At 40.7% G+C, this 23,308-nt stretch overlaps 1 protein-coding gene and 1 non-coding gene across 2 annotated transcripts in view; one reads left to right on the top strand and one right to left on the bottom strand.

The window, feature by feature from the left end:
- ABLIM1 (actin binding LIM protein 1) overlaps nt 1-23,308 on the top strand; it is a 282,485-nt gene that overhangs the window by 65,534 nt on the left and 193,643 nt on the right. The window lies entirely within an intron of this gene.
- TRNAG-ACC (transfer RNA glycine (anticodon ACC)) lies at nt 169-243 on the bottom strand. The gene has a single exon. It is a non-coding gene; the product is annotated as a tRNA-Gly (tRNA).

Here is a 23,308-nt window from a genome sequence, read left to right as displayed (position 1 = left end):
ATGGCAACTTTTTCAGAGCACAGAAAAGTTGGAATCTCCCAGTTTATTTGTGTCAAATGAATCACTAAGGAGAAATACCTGTTGTTTTTGCAGGGAGTACAGAATACTTTTTAATCCCCCCCAGCCTAGCCAAGCTATTATTGATTTTTTACTTATTTAGGTTTATAACGGAGGTACTGGGGATTGAACCCAGAACCTCATGCATGGTAAGCAGCAGCTCTACCACTGAGCTATACCCTCTCCCCAGCCCTCTCTACTTGAAGAGGTTCTCACAAATAACAGCATTGATATGATTAATTGCAGCTGTGGATTCTCTCGGCAGAGCGACGTGGGATGTTGAGACTGAGCCATCTGATCACATCTCACTCTAGCACAGTGATGAACACATACAGACCTGGGTTCAAGTTCCTGCTCCGCTGACTGTGAGCTGTGACTCTGAGAGAAAGCACTTTCTCTCTAGGCTTCATCTCATCTGTTAAAGAGGGAATAATAACACCTTTCTTCCAAGTACTTACCTTCTGAGGTTGTTAGGAGGAAAAATTGAGAGATGAATGTAAGAAATGCTTGTCTTAGTCCCTGGGACAGAATAACTGTTAGCCCCACTTTGGGGTGGTGGCCGCAGATGTCAGGGGCAGCATCAAGCATTGATTAGGGTACTCGAGAGGTCAGGTGTCAGACTCCCAGGTATCAGCCACCCCATTTCCATCCAGCGTACTGTTTGATGTGGGGAGTCCAGTTTCTGTATGCTGGGGATTTCATCTCAAATCCTTTCTGATGAATAGTGGACAAAAAAAAGGGGGGGGGGGAAGAAAAGGGAAAAAGAAAAAGAGAAGGAAAGAAAGAAAAGAAAAAGAATTGATAGAAAATATGGGTGGGCCCTGTTATCTCACCTCTTCTGATGTAGATAGAGCAGATATTATTGGCCCATTTTACAGATTTAGAAGTCAGTTTGGTGAATTAGCAATAGGGACACGTCAAGAAGTTGGGTCTAGTAAGTGCTGGAAGGCAGTTCCAACCAGAACATGAGATACTTTTCTACATAGTGAGCATGAGGTTTGGGGAGCAGTCTGCTATGATGGTTGTCCCCTCCCTGCAGCCTTTGCACCTTTGCAGAGACAAATACTACCCATCAGCTAGAAGTCTCTTTGAGGAAATTAATTCAGGAGACTCCCATGAAAACAGGGTGTGACTCAGAAAAATGACTTTTTCTATGTCAATAATAAGAACCCCACCCCTCCCAAAACAGACTTCAGCATTCAGACTTTTTGCAAATGGCATTAGCAGCCTTGGATATATTTTTATTTTTTATACTGCTAAACTCATGGGTCACCCCATCACTATTTTAGGCATAGACGTGGCTTTGGCATCCTCCCTGATTTAATGATTTTCCCTGAGCTGTTTAATATTCTTGAGGGAGTTTTAGCATCCTGGGCATGGTCTCTGATTCAGACTGCTTGTGTCCAAGTCCCAGCTGCATCTCTCGTTAGTGGAGTGACCTTGGGCAATTTCTGTAACTTCTCTCTGTTTCAGTTGCCTCATCTTTCAGACGGAGACGATCATGTTCCCTGCCTTAGAGGGTTATAAGAAATCAATGAGAGCATCTTTGTTTAATACCTGCAGAGAGTGAGCCATTGGTAAATGTGAGCTGTGAATGATCATGAGGCTGATCTATTTGCAGTTTATGAAACTGAGGTATATAGTGAGCATATGTAGTAGGCGTTGATATTTTCTTAGTAAAGTCCATGAAATATCATTGCCAGCCACAAAAATAATGACATGGGATCCACTTGGAAATCATCAGCAGAAACCAGGTCTCAAAGCACAGAGCTAGCTGTGTGCCTTCAAGACCGTATCTGGATGAAACCACCATCAGAGAGCTTTCTGTTTCAGTGGGTGGTGAACTGCAAGTTCTTTTAGTTCTTGAAATTGTTCTTTCCCGTGGGGTCATGTAGCTGAGCTTGGGTCGGGGGCAATTATCTGGGCTTAGATTGAATGTCCCTGGAACACAAGTTCAAGGGAAATGATAAATCAGTGCGTAACTCTTTTTCCCTGTGCCTTTCTACTTAGGGTCTAGAGGGGTCTTCTTCTTTATTGAATATGACCTTTTGAGAAATCTAGTTTCCATCTTTCCCAATAGAATCGTTTTTCTTATGGAATCAAATTTGCTTCAAGTTTCTGTCTCCTCTGCGTAGTTTAAAGATGAGGCCAGGGCCCTGTGCATGTTTTGTTATTAATATCTGCTATTTTTCACTCTTAGCTCTGTCATAAATTACATTATGGTAGGCATCATTTCCTAGGCTCGGTCTTTTAACATAATCTGCTGTGCTGTTTGCCTAGGAACACGCAGCATCTCTGTTACCAGGTTAGCATCACTGGGGACCATACCCGACTGGCAAACAGAGCCCGGCACTGTGGTCTATCATAGCCATCCAAACATCAGAACCGAATGTTGCCAGTCAGCATTCTCTTCCCTCATACATTTTGTGTGGCCTTGCCAATCCTATATGCCTCTGGTTTGAAGATTTCTCATCTTTGACACTATGAAGTAAATTGTCTACAAATTCCCTTCTAGCCCTCTCCTTCCTTGGAGCTATGTTTCCAAACCCTGTGTTGCGGTCAGTTAAAACAGGTGTTTCCAAGCCCTATGTTGTGGTCAGTTAATATTCGTGCTGGAGTTGGGTGTTCTCTGGTCCAGTAAATTTAGGAAATGCTTCTTACCTCATTCTCCTCTTAAAAGAGTTACAAGGCACACATGCTTATTAATGTCTCTGAGAAGTCCATGGTTAAGAAACCTGTTTAACAATGTTAATGAAGCATTTCTCAAATATAGGTGAATATGCAATGTAAGGCATTTTTAATTTACTAATCTTGCTGTCAGTCAGTCGCTTTCCTAGGAAGACCTTTGAGGAGCATCATTTGGGAAAGACTTCTCCCCCAGCTTCCTCAGGTGACTGAGTGATGTAAGATCAGCAACGCATAGCAGTATCTCTGAGTTCAGAATGACAGTGTAGGAACACCACTGCCACTGAACTGGAAGACGGTCATGAATTTTAAACAGTTTTAAAGCAATTGCTTTATGGATTCCAGTAAATTGCTGGAGTATCTCTGGTTCAACGAACAGAAGTCAAATTCGGAGGACCATGACTAGGAAGGGACTACTTTATTGGCTAACTGTTCAAAAAGTCGAAGTTTCCACTTTGGATCGTGCCCCCACCCCCTCTCCGGGCTGTCCTGCCTTACAAAAGGCAAGGAGCCCATGCAAGGTACTTTAAAACTAGAATCCTGTTTTAGCCCCAGGAAATAGCTCCAGCCCTACACGTGGTTTTTCCTTCCCCAAGGTGGCTGGCACACGGAGAGCCCATATCCCTTTCATTTAAGAACAGTGAGGGATTATAACCTGAGGTTTCAAGGGAGTAGGAAAAACCAGCTTCCATTACAATTGAAATGAGGACTAACCAGAAAAAAAAAATGCAATTTAAGACTTTTGTTCCATCCTTATGGTAAGAATCCCAAGACACTAACAAAAAAACATTAGGGCTAAACTCTGAAGTCACTGCCATGAGAATCCTGAGCATGAGGTGTCATCGGAAGGCTTCAGTAAGTGCGACTGGCCTCTTGGCAGCAGCTAACGTATGACAGCTCTGTAAATGCCAAGCATTTTATCAACGAGTGGTCCAGTTGTGATCCTTTGTCTGGCGCCTGGTGCTTCGGCCAAGTCAGGAGGACGTTATCAGGGGCACAGAGTTCCAGGCGGTGGCTGGACTCGAGGAAGGGAGGGGAGGGCAACTCAGGAATGTGACTGTCTCCTGAGCCATTTCAAAACGAAACAGCCACCTAGATGGAGAAAACAGTAACCTGGGAATGTTCAGTTCATCAAGCTTTAAATTTAAACAATGTGATCATGTAGTCTTTCCTTTTGATGGGTAGATCATGGGTCTTATACCGAATTAATATCTCAGAATGGGTGTTGGTGCTTCTGTCTTTAATGCAGGAATTAAATGATCTACCCTCACACTTAAAAACAATTGTGGCAATTTCCTTCTACGTCTTAGCCTGTAAATGCCTATCTAACTCTGGGGTTATTTGTCCTAAGTGTCTTTTCCCATTTAAACTGTGTCTTCATAACGTTTCCAATTTGCAAAAGCCCTGGTGTTCAAAATTCACTGGGAGAAAAGTTGGTCTGTGGGTGATGGGTAATCCAACCCAGCATCAGGGCATTCATTAACTGACCCCTGGAAAAAAGTGCTTCTTTCCCGAGCCTTTCTGGATGAGGCCACTGTTTTCCGACAGCCTGCACCTAATATAAAAAGGCTTGGAGTCCATGGCGGGTCTCAGAGCAGCGTTGTCAGGGAACAACATCCAGAGCCATGATGAGCAGCCAGGCTGATAGTAAAAGGAGCCTCCCCTAGTTGGAGTATTTTTGTTAAATCCTAGTTAAAAAAAAAAAAAAACCCTAAAAGCCCATCTGGCGAGATGATAATTCATTAAGTGAAAAGAGGAGGCAGAAGGCTGGGGAAGATCGACCCTTTTCTTTCTTTGTCTCCTGTGTTTGAGTTATTGTGCAATCACAGTGATCAAAATCTGGATTCCAAATCGTGCCGGAGTGGAGGAAAACCCATGGGACATGCTGGGCGTGTTTTAATAGTGTCTTCCCAGAAAGGACAGTTTTCTGCAGCTGTGACATCGTGAACTGATGTGTTGGTCAGAGTGGTCTTCAGAATTGGTGGGAGGCAGAGTAGGGAGGATCAGGGGATGAGAACTCTGTCCTGGAGGAAGGAGCTGGAATCGTGCAGGGAAGCTCCTCATTCTTCCTGAGCTGGCGATGACACACCCTCTGGGTGGCACACCCCAGCCCACAGACTCGTGGGAGGAGAGCCAGGGCCCAGGCCTTTCCTTTGAGGAGTGGATGCGGTCCCTCTGTGTACCAGCCACGTCGGGAGGAAAGGCTGCAGTCTTAGGGCTTTGTGCACGTTGATGACCTGGGAACTGACTGAGCTCATGGACCCTCACCACATCCTCAAAGACAACCAAGGTTTGACTGTCCATTTTGTCAACTCGGCATATGTGCTGTTTGGGTAGACTGTGTTTAAAGATGAGAAGAGATGCAGGGACTTTTCCATTGGTTAAAATAGTTGTATGCTTACAATATGAGCCATCTATGTGCATAATGGGTGTGTATAAGATGCATATGCTCTATATTAACATGTTTCTAGATATCATTAATGTAATGGAATTTAAAAATGGATATGATGGTTTTGTAGCAGGAATCCAACTCAAATTGAATTTAGGTAGGTTGGTCTATTGGAGCACTTTAAAAGGAGTCCTCAGTGACTGTGGGCAAACATCTGTGACCCCATTTCTGCTCCCTGTGCCCTTTTCCTTTCATCCCCCATTTCTCTGACAGTACCTTTGTGTTCACATAGCTTTGAGATGAATTCTTTCATCCTCCTACATTATGATACAGATTTTGTCTCCATAGATCAGCACACTAGGTACTTTGTTTGAGTTAAGGATGCCGCCCCTAGAATGCTCCCCCTACAGTTAGGCTGTATGGCAGAGTTTGTTCCCGGTGAGGCTGAGTTCCCAGCTTACCCTGCTCAGCATCCCCAGGGACAGACAGCCAACGCCACAGCCTCAGAGGCATCCCAACGCGATCCTGCTGGCTGCTGTGCTGAAACCAGCAAACCGCATCGATTCACGCTAGTTCTTTTGATAAGAGACTCCTTAAGATAAGCGATTGTTAACTTATTTTGGTTTCTGGAGAGTAGGCTAGCAGGTAATTCCATGCAAGGCAGATACGCTTTGTACTCTCCTACCTTCACTTTGGAATGCTCTGCTCTTCTCAGTTTACCAGAACTTCCAGTGAGTCTGAGTTTGCCTTCCCACCTAGGTCCTGGAGGATGGGGAGCCAAGGCGTGCTGCACTTCACATGTGCACACTTGTTGAAAGATACAAGGGAAGTGAATGTTGGCACACTCTGTAACTGATGAATAATTCACGGTGGCTTTCTGTGCCGTAAGATTTTCTCCTGTAGAGGAACATTATTTTGAAAGACAATGCTGATTGAAAAATCTGGAAATGTGGCTTCATATTTTTTTAAACCAATCTATCATTAACATTTACGGGACAGGCAAAAATTGACAAACATCAGAATGATTAAATTTAAAGCTGACACTGTCCCCGTGTGGGCAGTAAGCCAAAAACTGAGCCTCAACTTTTCCCTCCCCTGTTCTCTCTAAAGTGTAACATCACCTGATGTTTACAAAAGGCCCCTGGATTCTTTGACGCTCTCTGGGCGTTCCTTGAAGATAGAATCTGAATTTTAATAATAACATTGTACACATTAATTAGTATGAATACACTACTGATATTTAGAGTTGGAAACTATGATTCAAGGGGTCTTAGAGATAAAACTAGACTATCTCAAGATTTCTATATGTCTCTCTCTGAATAAATTTGAAGCCCTCTGGTTTCCTTGCATTGTAACAAGGGTGGATTTTAGTTTTGATTTCCAGGAAAGATAGGGCAGGTTTTGGAATATCTTAATGACAGAGAGACTGTAAGTTAACACAGTAAGTCTATCTGATTATATTTTTTAGTGGTCAAACTGGAAAGAAAAATTCTTTCAAAAGAATTTCATTTCTTTTCTCCATTTTTTTTTTACTAGTCCCCTCCTTTCCACTCCATGGCATATTTTTTAATGTATTTGGAGTCTTTCCGCTTGGCTGCCAGCTGGAATCTACAGAGAGTGTATCCCGAGAACACTCAACAGTTGACTTGAATCTCAGTCATAAGTAAATTGGAAGCTGGTAAATTATTCTGAGACCTAAAAACAGGCACACCTTATGTTTGTGACATAAGGGGTTTCACGACTCTGCATTGTTTTAAAGTATTCTCCATAGGGAGTATTGAAAATATAGGGAATATTGACAATATATTTTAATGACCTTTTTTTTTTTAAAAAAAGAAGGGCTGTGTAATAAACAAGTTTGACCATGCTTAAATTTGGTGTCTTTACTGGTAGCTGGGTCCCCAGTGATTTAAAGCAACCACATTTTCACCTGTTCATCCATTCCTCCTTAATGAGTGCATCACCCTGTCCTTCTCTCCTGACACACCCTTTTATTTTTGTTTTGTTTTGTTTTGTTTAACCGAGGTACTAGGGATTGAGCCCAGGACCTCATGCACACTAAGCATGCGCTCTACCACTGAGCTATATCCGTCCCCCCAATCTTGGCACACCTTGAAAGCATTAACTAGTCAGATGACTTTGATATGGCGATTTACCATCTTCTGCTCTAAAGCATGTGCTTAGAGCTAGAGTTTGCATACAATTAATAGTAATTTAGACACATGAGCTACCCAGCCTTCTATTTTATGTGAAAATCTGACTTCTGACACGTACTCCATCCTTAACACACCTAAAGATTGGGGTGGTGGTCAGGATATTAAATCGGGCTATTGAGGTTTAACAAGACATGACTAAATGCCGTTCATTTCCAAAGAGGGGGAAGAAAGGCAGTGTGCTGATTGGCATTCCTGTTAGGTTCCATGTGAGGGAATGGAATGCCGGGCAGGTTTTTCTGCTTTGAGAGGCAGTCACAGCTGCCCTTACGCATGAGCTCTGTCAAGGTCGGTGACCAGTAGGTCAGTTAGAGCATGGCACTGCCAGAGGCGTGCCTGAGCCGGGGAGCAGGCCGCAGAAGCACTGAGTACTGGGTTTGCGTAAGACAGTCAACAACAGAACAGCAGAACGGGCCTTGAGAACCGCTGTCTGAGTCTCGCCTCCCCCTAGTCTCCTTCACAGGCTCCCCAGGCTTGTGACCACACTGCGTTCCTTGAAGATCTTAATAGAATAGAAACGTCCTGAGCCTGGTATTGCTCTTCTGTATAATCTTCTTCTTTATAACACTTTGCATGGGAACCAGACCTCATGTGAACTGAAGTGGTGCAGAGAATTAGAGGATGAAGTGGGGTACACAGTGTTCTTGGAAGAAGGTCAGTGGAGTGGTATTATTTTGGGAGAAGCACATCTCTTGACTATTTTACCTGGTTTAAATGGTCTGTTCTGGTTATTTTTCATGTACAATGTGTTGCTGGCTATGTGAACACTCAAATGCACATGCAGATTCATGGATTTAATTAGTCATTTCACTTTTGAGTCTCTTCGCCTCACTCATGTCTTTATTTACTTTTGTAACTTTAAAGGCACTCTCACTGTAATATTTTGTCTCTAATTAGTAGCTTCATCAGGGAGGGTCTGTTGATGCGTCACAGAGCTCCCCAGATTTGGCGTTAGAACAGCTCATTAACATCATTTATTGTCATTAATTTAGTCAGTATTTTTCTTTCAGCAGGTGGCAGGCTCTGTGCTAGGTACTATTCAGAATAAATCTCTGTCATTTTGAATCTGTGATCTTGGAAGGACCATTGGCATGTATGTGCCAAAGATGTGCTGAGCACCTAACCAACATGAGAAATTAGTGAGGACCTGGGCCAGATGAAGAATACCAGTATTGGACTATAAGATGTAAGAAGATGTGGTCACCTAGGGAATGAAAATTGGTGCAGCTGCTATGAAAAACAGTATGAAGGTTTCTTTAAAAATTAAAAATAGAGCTACCATATGATCCAGCAATCCCAGTCCTGGACATATATCTGGAAAAGGCAGAAACTCTAATTCAAAAAGATACATGCACCCCAATGTTTATAGTACCCCTATTTATGATAGTCAAGACACGGAAGCAACCAGGTGTCCATCAGCAGTTGAATGGATAAAGAAGATGTGGTATACATACACAATGGAATATTACTCAGCCATTAAAAAGGAAAGAAATTTTGCCATTTGCAGCAATATGGATGAACCTAGAGATTATCTTACTAAGTGAAGTAAGTCGTATGGGGAATAATATAAATGAATTTATTTAGAAAACAGAAACAGACTCAAAGACATAGAAAATTAACTTATGGTTACCAAAGGGGAAAGGGCTGGGGGAGGGATAAATTAGGAGTCTGGGATTAGCAGATACAAATTACTGTATATAAAATAGATAAACAACAAGGATTTACTCTATAGCACAGGAAACTATATTCAATATCTTATAATAACCTATAATCAAAAAGAATCTGAAATAAATAAATAATAAATAAAACTGAATCACTTTGCTGTACACCTGAAACTAACACAATATTTTAAATCAACTATACTTCAATAAAAAGAAAAAAGAAGATGGACCTAAAGAGGTTAGGATGCTAGCTAGGGAAACCGAGGGGGCTCCTCGGCATACAGATGACCCCACTGGTTTCAGTGGGGCACAATCTGACCACAGGTCACTTGTCACCAGGGCTCCAGTATGGGGTCAGGGTGCCTTTAATCCTCAGGAACCATCTCTGCCCCGAATCACTGCTTAGAGCCACAGGGATTGGGGATTTATTTTCCCCTTGCTAAAAGGACTATTCTTTGGTGACTTCCAAAGTTATTTTTTCTAATGTAAATATTTAATTTTGGACTTGTAGAAGGAAAGGATGTTCCTTCTTGCTCCCTAGAGACAGAGAGATTTGGTTCACATCATGGCTTTGATACCTACTAGCCTGGTAACCTTCGGCAAGTGTCTTCATTTCTCCAAGCCTCAGTTTCTACATCTATCAAATGGGGCTAATAGGACTACCTGCTTTATAAGATGGTGAAGATTAAATGAAAATGTCTATAAAACACATGGCATGGTGCCTCACATGTAATAATAATGAAGGGGTTCTAGAATTAGCAATTATAGTTCCACCTGAGAAATTCAGCTGCTTCCAAATTATTTATATTGTTAAATAGTGCTTTGGAGTCCATAGGCTGTGATTCTGGCTTGGTTATTTTTTATGTATGTGTTTTATTTCACTTATTGTTAATTATACAAATCATACAAGAGTAAGCTTTCACTGTAAAAATTTCAAATAATATATGAAAGACAAAAGCTCCCCTTGACCATCATCCAAACCTGGGCAGTAACTACTATTATCAGTTTTTTAAAAATTATTATTATTATTATTATTATTATTATTATTATTATTATTATTATTATTATTATTATTATTATTTTGGCTGGGGGAGATAATTAGGTTTATTTGTTTATTTATTTTTAGAGGAAGTACTGGGGATTGAACTGAGGACCTTGTGCATACTAAGTATGCACTCTACCTCTTGAGCTACACCCTCCCCAACTATTATCAGTTTTGTTTATTCATTGTGTTTTCATCAAAGTAATTCATGCTCCTAGTTTTTAAAGTGAAATAGTGTCTTCTGTCATGAACGGGAGATGAAGGAACAAGAACCAAGGATTCTAGAGTTTTTTTGGCCTGACTTCCTAAGATGATCAAAACTGTGGCACCTCTGTTACAGAATGTGGCTTTTCTAGGTGGGACTTTTTAATTTTTTGTTTTTCATCTTTGGCTGTTATTGGTGAGGGTCAGTCTCCAGGCAGAGAAGAGGGTGAGGGGAAATGGAGGTTCAGCTCTTTCCCATAAAGGCAACATCCCATCCTCCAGTTCACATCATCCTTCATCCCTGCCTCCAGTGGTACTTGGTGCCTCTAATACCAGGCCTCCCCGGCTCACCCCCACTGCCGTCTCCCTTCCAGGTTAAGTTTCAGCTCCTCCCTCTTTGCTTATGTCATTCATTCACTTTCCAGCTTCCAAAATCGTGTACACATCTTTCACCTGCCGTTGTTCCTCCTTTCCTGTTCTTTTTGAGGTTTTGTGGAGGCACAGAGATAAACACATATTCACAGCATCACGTTCAATCAGATCCTCAAAGCTGCTGTGGATTTTCACGCTCCATTATTGTCTTATACTCTAATTAGCTCACATTTAATTTAATCTCCTTCAAGAGAATTATAAGTTCACTGATATTAGAAACTGGTTTTTGTATCTTTCAGAAATCTCAGTCACGAGCACATGATAGGTACTCACTAAATTCCTTTTTTTAATTGAGGGAACATTGCTTTATAACATTGTGTGAGTTTCATATGTACAACATTATCATTTGACTTCCAGAGACACTGCAGCATGGTGTAGATACCACATCTTCTTTATCCATTCATCCATCAGTGAGCACTTAGGTCGTTTCATATCTTGGCTATTAAAAATTATGCTGCAGTGAACATAAGGGTACATATATCATTTCAAATTAGTGTTTTCATATTTTTTGAATAAATATTCAGAAGTGGAATAGTTGGATCATATGATAGTTCTATGTTTAATTTTTTGAGGAATCTCCATAGTGTTTTCCACAGTGGCTGTACCAATTTACATTCCTTCAAAAGCGTACGAAGTTTCCCTCTTCTCTACAGCCTCTCCAATACTTGTTATTTTTTGTCTTTTGATAATAGCCATCCTAATGAGGTCAGGTGATATCTCATTGTGGTTTTGATTTGCATTTCCCTTATGACTGGTGATGTTGAACAATTTTCGTTTACCTATTGGCCATCTGTATGTCTTCTTTGGAAAAATGTCTATCCAGATCCTCTGTTTCTTTTTCAGTCAGGTTATTTGTTTTATTGTTGTTGAGTTGTATGAGTTCTTTATAGGCACTAAATTCTTATTGATTAATTGATTTTTTTTAAAAACATCTGGCTGAAAAGGAACATTCACGTATATTACCTTTAAGAGCATGGTCCCATAAAATCATGTCACTAAATATTGCAAATTTTTCATTTTTGCCTTTAAGAGTCCAAGGAAACATAAGTGTCAGCAGTTAAGTATTTTCAGACTTACAAGGGTCTCTTGTATCCATCAGTTATTGCTGCTTCATAAACCATCCCAAAATTCAGAACCTTAAAGCGACAATCACCTCTCATTTTTCATGAGTGTGCAGGGATGGCAGGGGGTCAGCTGCCTTCTGCTGTACCAGTGGGCAGTTTGTCAGGCTTACTCACATGTCTGGAGGTAATTCTGCTCCACATTATCTTTCATCCTTCTCGGGACCAGCAGATTATCCCAGCCAGGTCCTCATCACGGTGAAGCCGAAGGACGAAGAGCAAACGGAAACACGCACGACCTCTTGAGGCTTAAGCCCAGAGCCAGCACACAGTCATTTCCTTCCTCCTTATTCTGTAGGCCACAGCAAGTCACATGGTCAAAGTGGGAGGGCATTGCAGAGTTACATGGCAAAGGGCTTAGATACAGAAAGGAAGATAATTTAGGGCCACTGAGGCAACCTGTCATGCCTTCTCTGCAGTAACAGGAGTCCTGGTGTGAGGGGACACTTACTGATGCTCACTGAAACAAAAGTCCTATGTCTAGCTAACTTTGCCGGACTTTCATTTTTGATTACACACAAGAGAGACAACTCTAACCTCCAAGGACCTTACTAACCGTACTTGAGGAAATGACCTACAGATGAAACTAATGAATAAAATGCTTATAGAGCAGAAAGCTAAAAAGCAGAAGATTCAACACTTTGCATGTGACTAGCCTAAGCAAACTTTTGCTATAAAGGGTGAGATAGTAAATATTTTATTTAGCCTTCATGAGCCACGTGGTCTCTGTTACAACTATTCAATTGTGTTTGCAGGATGAAAGCAGACAGATAGTACACAGTGGATGGACATGACTGTGTTCCAATAAATCTTTATTTACAAAATCAGACTGTAGACATTAATTTATAGACCACTGGCTTAGAAATAAGAAAGGGTCAGTTATAGAAGACCTGTTGAAAAAGGACCAGTGGTTTCCAAGGCAATAAAGATTAATTTAGCTCAACAAGATATGTTCTAGATAAGAAGTCAGAAAAAACTTACGATCGTTCAATAGATAAATTTTCCGACACGTTAATGTGGTTCAGTCAGAATGAAAACTCATCACTCTTCAAAAGTATTACTTGCTACAAATTATTTCTGCTTCTGAATGCCTGTTTGAAAACATGTTTACTAGGAATGTTAATATTTTTGCTTAGTTAGAGGATGAGGAAAAGTAGATTTGAAAATAAAGTGAAAGAAATACCAAATTAAAGTGACTTGATTTTATGCCACTTAAACAAAATTTGATTTGACTGATGTGACCTAGATTTGTATAAAGGAACTAAAGGGATTAATAGGAACGCTTTAACTATTAAACAATATGCAGCACTCACGTGGGTATTTTTCCACCTCAGTTGTATTTCATTTAGATTTTCCTTAGCCGTCTTCACACTCCCCCCCCCCCCCCATATCTGAAGATAGTAAAAAAGCCCAGAATACTGTTAGGAAATAGAGTTTTTTTGCTCAAAATCTGTAATATCCATTTACTCACTTACATTCAGCTTGTCATCAATAGCCTGAATCTTGACAGATTTCTGCTGATTAAATCCAGACACAGAAGCGTTTGAATTAGAGCTCTAGGAAAGGTGAGGAGGAGGAAGGCCCCTTGGATAAGATTCTTAATTTTATGAGTAGTTTTCTAAAGCTTCGTGTTTTTCTCAGATGTTTCTTGGTTTTTCTCTCCTGGTGGAAATGTCAAAATATGCACAGAAGAAGGGGTCTGAAAGGTATTTTTGATTTTTCTCATTTCACTAGTATTTATTTGTGTCAGTCACTGCATGAGGACCTGGGGATGCAGCAGGGAAGAAGACTGGTCCTCATTCTTCCCTGTGGGGCGCTCAGGGGCCAGTGACAGCTGCGGACAGGTTGACCTCGGTGCGTCAGTGTGTCGGGGGGGGGGTGTCTCAGAGGGAGGGAACCAGTCTTCTCAGAAGTAAGAGGGATTTTTTCCCAAGATAAATAAACTCTCCTGATTTTACATACATATGGTTAAAATAAAACTGCACCACGGAAGGAGTTAGAAATTGCCATTCCTCGTCATCATACCTGAGGTTAGCAATAAAGTAAAAGGGATTCTTGGTAGGTTTTGAGAACATCATTTGAAATCCCCTGAGTTTCTTAGAAAAGTACCATTTTCCCAGGTAACATTATCACATAAATCCACTCTCACTGTTACTGATTATTATCTTACTTTTCTTTTCATTTGTTAGATACACTACATTTTCTTGGAGAGTTCCCTTTCCTCTAGTTAATTTCCTTTCTTACTATTACTGGTCACATAGCAAGAGAGCCACAGAGAGGCTGTGAAGAGAAGGATTCCGTTAAGGATCTACCAGGAAACTTCCTAGGATCCAGCCTTCCAATAAACATGCCGATATTCTGTTTCCTTATGAAAAAGAAAAAAATTTTTTAGTCTCTTTATGACTCACAGAGCATTCGTATGCATTTCTGATTTTGAAGATTTTGACAGTTTATTGCATCCACAGTAACGTGAGAAATAACAGTAATTAAGATAACTAAGTTTTTTAGTGCTTGTCATGTGACATGCACTGTGCTAGGTCTTTACATATTATGTTATCCTGTTTAATTTCCTCAAAAACACGGGGAAGGAGGCACTGTTACCATCTGCATTTTGCACAGGAGAAAACTGTCGAAAAAGTGTCTTGCCCAACGTCATCCTAAGTGGCAGATCCAGACCTTGAACCCAAGCAAGTCTAGTCGCAAAGTTTATGCTCTCACTACCTCTCGCCTCCCTGAACACAAAGTGACTAAGAATACAAGAAAACTTGTATAGTTACGGTGCACACACTTAAAACGCTTATTCTTAAAAAAGCTCTTTTCCTATCCTTTTACATCTTCAGGCATTTTCTCTATTTTGAGGCTGCCTTTCCCTCCCCCTGCTTCTCCATATGCCGGTGTGAGTTTAAAAGTGACTTGTGCCAAGCCATTCTCTCCTCCTGAAAAAGAAGTAAATAAAAGAACCCCAGACACACACACACGCACGCACGCACGCACGCACGCACACACGCACGCACGCACACACACACACACACAGAGACACGCATGAGCTCCAAATGAACCATCTGGTGAAGACAGCCACCACCCACTTCATCCTGGGCAGGCTATTTTGGTGTGCTTTGTCTTGAGAGCTCCTATATTGAAAGCCCTTAAAGAGTGCTTTGGTCTCCATCAGAAAATGAAGAGCAAAGCACTTTGTTCTTCTATTTTATACCTATTGCCAGGCTGTGTGCAAAAAACAAAAAAACAAAAAACAAAAAAAAGCTCAATAAATGCTGATTGAGTTGCCTCTCTACAGATCACGGTCTGTGCCACGTTTGGATTTTCCTGTGCACATTTTTACTGATGGGAGCACATTTATGCTTACGAAGTGAATTGTGGAAGGGATCATATTCTTTAGAATCCAATGTTTTTCTGAATCTGTTCTCTGCAAACCTGTATCCTCTTAGGTGAGTTCAATTACATTTTCAAATTCTCTGTGATGAACTAAAGGATGAATTTGAAGCCTTCTGTAAGTGTTTTTTTTTTTTTTAAACCACTCTTCTTGGCAGAGTAATAGCATTATGCTGTTACTGGAAATTTTAGTCAATATAATGTATGCGTCTTTAATTAGGATGCTAGGAAGTACTGCTGAGTTGGATCATTTAGTTAATGCAATCAGCCGACAGGTTCCAGCATTTCTATGCAGAAGGTCAATTTGGGTAAACTGAGTATAGATGGGCAATTCTAATATTTTTTTCCCCAGATAACCTACATCAGGTGTTCATTTTAAGGTCCAACGTTCGTAAGTATTTGTGAAGCTCCTCCCCTGAAGCAGACACAGAAATGAGGGAGACCCTCTTTGTTCTCAAGAAGTTCATGGTCTAGTGAATTCTCTCCTCCTTCATCTATTCCCACGGCCCCAGCCCTCACTTTGCTGGATGCTGCCAAAGCCACACCTCCAGCTCCGATTTCTCCCCCGGGAGCCAGAGCAGCGTGCCCAGGTGCCTGCTGGACACCACTCCAGGGACGTTCTGATGACATCTTAAACTCGTTATTACATCTGAAATTAGTTTATTGTCACCTTTTCCACCCAAACCCATTCTCTTTCCTATGCCTCTTTTCTCAGTGGCTCTACTTTTTTTCTAGTCACTCAGGCTCTAATCTTTGGAGTTTCAGATTTCTTCCCCCTTACAAAGCATCCGTCTCCTTTTATTCTGGCCACTTGTCCATTGGAATCACCTCCTATAAACACTGCCCATCCTCAGAGTGGGTGGGTGTGTGAACCCATGCAAAAAAGTGATGGCTTAGTGGGGTACTCTGTATTTGTGCAAAGATCTGAGAACTATCTTGTTTTCCTTGTCAGCTAATAACCTTGTGTCACTCCACTTACTCCTTGGTTGTCAAACTCATCCATCTCTCTTTCCATCTCAGCCTAGGCTGGGTACTTTCCCTTCCTTTCTGCCTCTGAAATGCTGATGCGTGATTGACTGCTTTCCCATTTCCTCTTCCCTTTCTATTCAGTATTTGCAGAGACAGCTCTTCCAATGGATTCCCTCCCCCAAGCACTGCTCCTTCCAATTTGGCACAGTTTGAAATTCTCCTGCCCCCAAATACTGACCACTTACACAGCCCCCAAATCATAGCCTGCCCCAGTCGATGATGTGGTATCAACACTGGTATGCTTTGAGGCTTCAAAAGTAGGCTTTGCGTTTGTTCCTATTTCCAAAAGTTCATGAAGTGATGTTTACCATGGGGTAATCACACCCAGATTATGATTGGAGAGAGGCATAATGGAGAGAAGTTATGATTTTTGCTTTGGAGGAAATGTGAAAGGTCAAAGTAAATGAGGAAACATGGGTGAATCCTGAAAACATGCTGATCAAAAGAAGTTGAAGGCAAAAGGGTACATACTGGATAGTTCTATTTATATGAAGTCCTACTAGAGTGAGAAAAAATGGTGATAGAAATCAGAACAGCGGTTGCCTCTGGTGTGGGGGTGGAGAGTGGCTGGCAGAGAGCACAGGGAACTTTCTGAGCTGATGCCATGTGTCTATACCTTGACAGACATGTGGATTGACCTGGGCAAATGCATTTGTCAAAACTGAATTCACGCCCAAGATCTATGCTTTCCCCTGTAGGTGAATCTTAATTTTATAAAAGAAACAAAAAATTAAAGGGAAAAATGCAGAGTAAAATGCATAGCAGTATCCTACCAGTGGTTAAAGACAAAAGATTATACAATGTAGGTATAAATAAAGTAATATAATGCAGAGAGGACAGGTTCTTGTATTTGTGGCAAGGAAAAAAATGTGGTAAAAGTTGCTCTGGAAGTGCAGCTGGTATCATCCACTCAGTTGTTTGTGAACACACGGTGACTTTTGCAGTGGTTCATAGCAGAAATGCCATAATTAAAATCCAATTCTGCAAATAAGAAGCTATGAATCTTTTATGTGAAACCTTCCAATGCCTCTAAAAATCTTCCACCCCATTGCCTTCCTCCAGAACCTGAAATAAGTCACAACTGTTTGGCTTAAGCTTGGTAAGTAGGAGGGTTTACCTCATAGGTTTGCAAGAATAAGGTGTAGACCCCAGACTGGTAACCACAGATCATGAACTGTGAACATGTCTCATTTTCTTTTCTTTTCTGTTTTGTGCGAGAGATGTGGACAACTGTTTTTTTTTTTTTTTAATTACTTGCAAATGTTTGAAACTTGGGAGAGTTCACATGAAAACCTGAACATCTGGCAGTCCTTGGCTGGCATTCCACGGTAGCAACAGTTGCCAGCATCTGAGTGGTGGCTCCTCGTTTAGGTGGGAAATGTACCTTATACACATCCCACTGCAAGTATCACAAGCATTTTAGGACCAACCTACTGCATCAATTGTTGTTTTAATGTCTATTTTTAGTCCTATGGATGGATGAATACGCAGCCTTTAAATGAACATTTATGGAGCCCCTCCTATGTACTAGGAATTGCTAAGGGCTTTAGGAGATACATAAGAGAGATCCTATTACAGTATCCATTTTAGAGACAAGGCAGCCAAAGTTTAAATAAGTGAAGAACTCACTTAAGGTTGCCCAGCAGTAAGATCTGAATGATGCTTTCTGACTCTGGAACCCATGCATTTACCCACCACGTTGTTCTTCTTTGTTTATTTTTAGCTTTGGTTTCATCCATTATTTAGTACTTACCTCTGGTTGAGTTCTTGTTGGTTTCCTTATTAAAAAAACTTTGTTTGAGGGGGGAGGTAATTTGGTTTGTTTTTTTTTTTTTAATGGAGGTACTGGGGATTGAACTCAGGACCTCACGCATGCTAGGCATGCACCCTACCACTAAGCTATACCGTCCTCCCACCTGATTATTTATTTTGATAGAATAATCCCTGGTCTCCAAACTCTCTTGATTTTGCATCCTTTGCAGTACAAAAGAAAAAACTGCCTATTTATGTTTATTACTTACTAGTAAGGAATATTCTTGCTTTATATTAATATGTACATTCTAAAGCATACACGTATTTTTAAATGTTAAAGAATATGATTTTATGTATATATACATATATATGTGTTTGTGTATATATGATCTAGAATTTTCTTTCTACACTGAAATAGATTATCTTCTAGCTATTGCGTACCATATTTTGACAACCAGTACATGAAATGACTGGACGATGATTCTGCTTGAAAGCATCTTTCATAGCAAAGACTCCCAATTTTTTTTTTAACATTTTTTATTGATTTGTAATCATTTTACAATGTTGTGTCAAATTCCAGTATTCAGCACAATTTTTCAGTTATTCATGGACATATACACACTCATTGTCACATTTTTTTCTCTGTGAGTTATCATAACATTTTGTGTATATTTCCCTGTGCTATACAGTGTAGTCTATTCTACAATTTTGAAATCCCAGTCTATCCCTTCCAACCCTCCACCCCCCTGGTAACCACAAGTCTGTATTCTCTGTCTGTGAGTCTATTTCTGTCCTGTATTTACACTTTGTTTTTGTTTGTTTGTTTTTGTTTTTGTTTTTTAGATTCCACATATGAGCGATCTCATATGGTATTTTTCTTTCTCTTTCTGGCTTACTTCACTTAGAATGACATTCTCCAGGAGCATCCATGTTGCTGCAAATGGCATTATGTTGTCGGTTTTTATGGCTGAGTAGTATTCCATTGTATAAATATACCACCTCTTCTTTATCCAGTCACCTGTTGATGGACATTTAGGCTGTTTCCATCTTTTGGCTATTGTAAATAGTGCTGCTATGAACATTGGGGTGCAGGTGTCATCCTGAAGTAGGGTTCCTTCTGGATACAAGCCCAGGAGTGGGATTCCTGGGTCATATGGTAAGTCTATTCCTAGTCTTTTGAGGAATCTCCACACTGTTTTCCATAGTGGCTGCACCAAACTGCATTCCCACCAGCAGTGTAGGAGGGTTCCCCTTTCTCCACAGCCTCTCCAGCATTTGTCATTTGTGGATTTTTGAATGACAGCCATTCTGACTGGTGTGAGGTGATACCTCATTGTAGTTTTGATTTGCATTTCTCTGATAATTAGTGATATTGAGCATTTTTTCATGTGCTTTTTGATCATTTGTATGTCTTCCTTGGAGAATTGCTTGTTTAGGTCTTCTGCCCATTTTGGATTGGATTGTTTATTTTTTTCTTATTGAGTCGTATGAGCTGCTTATATATTCTGGAGATCAAGCCTTTGTTGGTTTCACTTGCAAAAATTTTCTCCCATTCCGTAGGTTTTCTTCTTGTTTTATTTCTGGTTTCCTTTGCTGTGCAGAAGCTTGTAAGTTTCATTAGGTCCCATTTGTTTATTCTTGCTTTTATTTCTTCTAGGAGAAAATTTTTTAAATGTATGTCAGATAATGTTTTGCCTATGTTTTCCTCTAGGAGGTTTATTGTATCTTGTCTTATGTTTAAGTCTTTAATCCATTTTGAGTTGATTTTTGTATATGGTGTAAGGGAGTGTTCTAGCTTCATTGTTTTACATGCTGCTGTCCAGTTTTCCCAACACCATTTGCTGAAGAGACTGTCTTTATTCTAATGTATATTCTTGCCTCCTTTGTCAAAGATGAGTTGACCAAAAGTTTGTGGGTTCATTTCTGGGCTCTCTATTCTGTTCCATTGGTCTATATGTCTGTTTTGGTACCAATACCATGCTGTCTTGATGACTGTAGCTCTATAGTATTGTCTGAAGTCTGGGAGAGTTATTCCTCCAGCCTCTTTCTTTCTCTTCAGTAATGCTTTGGCAATTCTAGGTCTTTGATGGTTCCATGTGAATTTTATTATGATTTGTTCTAGTTCTGTGAAATATGTCCTGGGTAGTTGGATAGGGATTGCATTAAATCTGTAGATTGCCTTGGGCAGTGTGACCATTTTAACAATATTGATTCTTCCAATCCAAGAGCATGGAATATCTTTCCATTTTTTAAAGTCTTCTTTAATTTCCTTCATCAATGGTTTATAGTTTTCTGTGTATAATTCTTTCACCTCCTTGGTTAGATTTATTCCCAGATATTTTATTACTTTGGGTGCTATTTTAAAGGGGATTGTTTCTTTACTTTCTTCTTCTGTTGATTTATCGTTAGTGTAAAGAAATGCAACTGACTTTTGAACGTTAATTTTGTAACCTGCTACCTTGCTGAATTCTTCAATCAGCTCTAGTAGCTTTTGTGTGGACCTTTTAGGGTTTTCTATATGTAGTAACATGTCATCAGCATATAATGACACTTTTACCTCTTCTTTTCCAATTTGGATCCCTTTTATTTCTTTCTCTTGCCTGACTGCTGTGGCTAGGACTTCTAGGACTATGTTGAATAGGAGTGGTGATAGTGGGCATCCTTGTCTTGTCCCAGATTTTAGTGGGAAGCTTTTGAGTTTTTCACCGTTGAGTACTATGCTGGCTGTAGGTTTGTCATATATAGCTTTTATTATGTTGAGATATGTTCCCTCTATACCCACTTTGGCGAGAGTTTTTATCATAAATGGGTGTTGAATTTTATCAAATGCTTTTTCTGCATCGATTGAGATGATCATGTGATTTTTGTCCTTTCTCTTGTTGATGTGATGTATTACACTGATTGATTTGCATATGTTGAACCAGCCTTGTGTCCCTGGGATGAACCCCACTTGGTCATGATGTATAATCTTTTTTATGTGTTGTTGGATTCTATTTGCTAAAATTTTGGTGAGGATTTTGGCGTCTATGTTCATCAGTGATATTGGCCTATAATTCTCTTTTTTTGTAGTGTCTTTGCCTGGTTTTGGTATCAGGGTGATGGTGGCTTCATAGAATGAGTTTGGGAGTATTCCCTCCTTTTCAATCGTCTGGAAGAGTTTGAGAAGGACTGGTATGAGTTCTTCTTTGTATGTTTGGTAGAATTCCCCGGTGAAGCCGTCCGGTCCTGGACTTTTATTTGTAGGGAGGTTTTTAATTGCTATTTCTATTTCCTTTCTAGTGATCGGATTGTTCAAGTGTTCAGATTCTTCTTGATTCAGTTTTGGTGGACAGTATGTTTCCAGAAACTTGTCCATCTCCTCTAGGTTATCCAGTTTGGTTCTATATAGTTTTTCATAATATTCTCGTGTGATATTCTGTATTTCTATTTTGTTTGTTGTAATTTCTCCATTTTCCTTTCTTATTTTGCTAATTTGTGCTCTTTTTTCTTCTTTGTGAGTTTGGCCAGAGGTTTGTCTATTTTATTTACTTTTTCAAAAAACCAGCTTTTGGTTTGGTTGATTTTTTCTATGGTCTTGTTAATCTCTATTGTATTTAATTCCTCTCTGATCTTTATTATTTCCTTCCTTCTGCTGCTTTTTGAGGAAGACTCCCAATTTTGAAAGTCACCAGATCAGCCCAGATTATGGAAAGACAGGGAAAATTCTTCTTTGTTAGAAAAACAGTTGTCCATCCACAGCCACATTGGAAACACTGTGCCCTAAAACCTTCTATAGCCCTGAGCTTCAAAATAGCAAACAGCATCTTTTATTTACATTAAGGCCTTGGATTTGCCTTCGGGAAGCTTAGTTTCTCTTCAAACCTCTAATTCTGACTGTGGGTTTAGTTTCCAGGGACACTCAGTTCCTCTGTCTGAGTTGTGGGGGCTCCGTGCAGAGCGTGGCACCCTCTCACCTCCCAGGACTGCTGCCATGATTAGCAGAACTGTGGTTATAAAGGACTAGAACAAGTGCTGAGAGAGGCAGTTCATAATGAATTGGTGTGAAAGGCACTGGTAGGTGTGTGCCAGGAGTTTTCCCGGAGTTCTGACGCTGAAGAATGGCAGTGAGCAGAATTTTGGAGGCGTGTTTTGGGCTTACTATATTATTTCTCTGAACAGAGTTGTTTATAAGTGGATGGATAGGTTCTACTTCTGAGACCTCCTCTGTGTTCCCTGGTCTTCCTTCCCATCCTCTTGTGTGACGTGAATAAAGCTTCCATCTGGAGCTTTCTGTTCCAATCATCCTTTTCTGTCTTTCCCTACTCCTCTTATTTTTCTTAGTAAGTTTTTTCTTCAAGATCCAGATTGAACATCCTATTGTCCAGAATCCACCAGCACAGGTTGACTCAGTCTTTCCCTCTCAGGCACTCTCACACCCTTGGAGTGTAGCCTTGAGAGAATGTGGCAAGGGAACACGTTTGACACATGCGCCCTGCGGACTCCTTGGAGGGAAAAACCTGCTTTTGTGTGCTGTTGTTGGGAATGTGACAGAAATACATAAAATTGTCCATGTAAAATCTGAAATGTAAGCCAGTTCTCTTTCGGAAACACACTTCCTTTTGAAGGCAGAAAATTAAAAGGTACCACTAGCTGTATCCCAAGTCTCTAAACCAACCCCTCCTCCACCTTTTATTGCTGTAACTATACACTGGGGTGATGATTGCTATAACCAGATTGCACTATCGTTAGGCATAGATAGACCTACATCTGCTAATGTACGTGCTCTCTGAGGGCCCCTGTCTTGGACATCAGTAAGGCAGTGAACACCTGGCCCATCCTAGGGCGGTGCCCAGTAAACGTCTGTGAAATGAAGATAGCTCCCTTAAACAAAGGAGAAGCCTGACACTGATTTTCATCAACAGGTCTCCCATTATATCCCTTATCTACCTTGCATATGCCTTGTGACCATAAACCTCAGGGAATTCCTCTTTGAAGTCAAAGTCCAGAGACAAATGATCCCAAGAACAGATATAGTGAGCAGGAGACCCTGATGGCGGCAGTCAGGAAATAGATTCGTCAGGGTGTTTGACATTTTCTAGCAAATTGACAGTGAACTTGAGATTTGCCAGAGCAAGCTGGAGCTCTTCTGTGTCAAGATGGATGAGTTATGAATACTTGGAACCATGCTGTTGGAAACGCTGCCCTTTGCAGTTTTCCTCCTGGGAGGGCCAGGGTAGTGGGGCAGGCGGGAGGCAGGAGCAGGCAGGCACCGTGCACCTGCCCCAGGGCCGGCAGCCCTGTCTGCCGAGGTGCGGAGAACACTGACACTGGGGTTTCTCATGCCTGTGCTCAGC

This window comes from Camelus dromedarius, chromosome 8 (genome assembly GCF_036321535.1).
Source record: "Camelus dromedarius isolate mCamDro1 chromosome 8, mCamDro1.pat, whole genome shotgun sequence".
In the NCBI taxonomy this organism is placed as follows: domain Eukaryota; kingdom Metazoa; phylum Chordata; class Mammalia; order Artiodactyla; family Camelidae; genus Camelus; species Camelus dromedarius.
This window is presented reverse-complemented; position numbering and strand designations above follow the sequence as displayed.